The sequence below is a fragment of the Hyperoodon ampullatus genome, assembly GCF_949752795.1.
Source record: "Hyperoodon ampullatus genome assembly, chromosome: X".
Lineage (NCBI taxonomy): Eukaryota > Metazoa > Chordata > Mammalia > Artiodactyla > Ziphiidae > Hyperoodon > Hyperoodon ampullatus.
Genome location: NC_136913.1, coordinates 83,945,955 through 83,947,768, shown reverse-complemented (window position 1 = coordinate 83,947,768; position 1,814 = coordinate 83,945,955). Strand labels below are relative to the sequence as shown.

At 45.5% G+C, this 1,814-nt stretch overlaps 1 pseudogene across 1 annotated transcript; it reads right to left on the bottom strand.

Annotated features, from left to right (window-relative positions):
- Window positions 1–1,057: 1,057 nt before the first annotated feature.
- On the bottom strand, window positions 1,058–1,600 carry LOC307069124 (protein ripply3-like; annotated as a pseudogene). The gene has a single exon. The product of its transcript is annotated as a protein ripply3-like (transcript).
- Between the last annotated feature and the right edge of the window lie 214 nt (window positions 1,601–1,814).

The window sequence follows — 1,814 nt, the reverse complement described above, 5'->3', positions numbered from 1 at the left end:
TCTTTAGAATCCCTTGGTGTGTGAGGAGGAGTATGTTTATTTCCAGTTTACCTTTGTACTGGGCACATAGCTTTTTGGAATCCTAATTTTATAAGAGAGTGGGTGTCTTATAGTAGATGTCCCACCTGGTTGACTCTGGTCTTTTTTTTTTTTTTTTTTTTTTTGTCTTTCAAAATATTTATGTCAAGTAGAAACTGGGAAGACAACCACATGTAAGACAGTTAAGTAAGAAAAAACCTTGACAAATACACTCATTTGGTCATCAAAATATAAAAAGCTGAAAATCATATTGCATTAGATACTTTGATTGAAAACAGTGTTATTCTATGTGTATATGTATAACTGATTCACTTCGCTGTACAGCAAAAACCAACACATTTTAAATCAACTATACTCCAATAAATTTTTTTAAAGTGTTATTCTATTCAAGTAATAAGCCCAAAGCAGTCCCAAACTAAGAGTTAAAGCTCTTCTATTCACACAGACAGACCTTAGACAAGAATCATATACATTTTTATCCAGAACGGTCCCCCACAAATCCTTATCTTTTTATTTTTGTTACCCTTATGAAAATTATTCAGTGTTTTGTGTTTTTCATAAATAAATTTTTTTCAGAATGCCACTAAACAACCACATCAACCTTGGACAATATCTAAAATCACTTTTACGAAAGTGGAAATAGCTAAAGAAGAATTCTCAGGTTAAGTGAGAGGTGTGGGTGTGGGTGGGTTATTAATCGACATGGAATAATTTTTCGTTTGATCGGCACAGTGATATTGCTGAACGTGCTTTGAAAGTTGGCCTACCTGATAACAACCCATGTGGACTCAAACCTTTTCTTGGTCCTAGAATTCTTTCTCAAAGGTATAAATGAGGCTCAAAAAATCACCAAGAGAAGGACGAGTAAAAGCTGAGTCCTTGCCAAGAGTGGGGTGCTGGCCAGAGACAGTCAAGTTCTTGTACACCCAGTGGAAACGCGAAGTGTCCTGGCACAGCTGTCCCCAAGGGCTGTCCCCCAGGGCATATGTGAGGTGGGTCTGGTGAAAGAGAGACAGGCTTATTTGGATGAGGGGCACGCAGCACCTCTGGAGAGTCAGGGCTGGAGAGCGGACCCTTACCACCGAGGCCGCCATGGCCTCCAGGTTGCCGTCCTGGGTTTGTCAGCCTGTCTCTGCCCTTTCCTCCCGGGCCGCCTCCAGCCTTCTGGCACTGAAGGGTTTCTTCCTCTTGCTCCTCATCTGAATCTGACTCATTGCTGCAGAAGTGAATGGTGGCTTGCACAGGGAAACTAGCCAGCACCTTCTCGCACGAACTCTGCAGATACTCTTGACGCTTAGAAATGGGTAAAAAGTCTTAACAGGATGCTGAAACCCAAAGGGCCCCTTCGATTCAAACCTTTGTTGGTCACTCCCGAGCTCAAGCTCACCTCCAGTTCTGGTGGGCTCAGCATCCTGGGGGCGGGGGGTGTCAGGATCCAAGGTCTCCATGGTGTTTGGCTCTTGGGCCGGAGCAGCGTCGGTGGTAGCCGGGGACCATCCCGGTGGCAGTGACCGACGCATCCCTGCGCCTCCCGGGCTCTGGCCGCCGGCTCGGGTCTCATAGTGCCATTGGAGCTCGCGCCCCTCCAGCGGCGCCAGCTATCCGCCACGCCTTTAACTGCTCTGGCGAGGGCGCTCTGACTCTGGTCTTTATCTCTAATCCCCTACACCCCACAAGGTCATAAAAAGCTGAAAGCTCAAATTCACGGTTTTGTTAATGTTCTCCGAGCAAAAGCAAGCTTACTTCTCTGGGTTCCTGTTTTTGTTTTGCTTCCT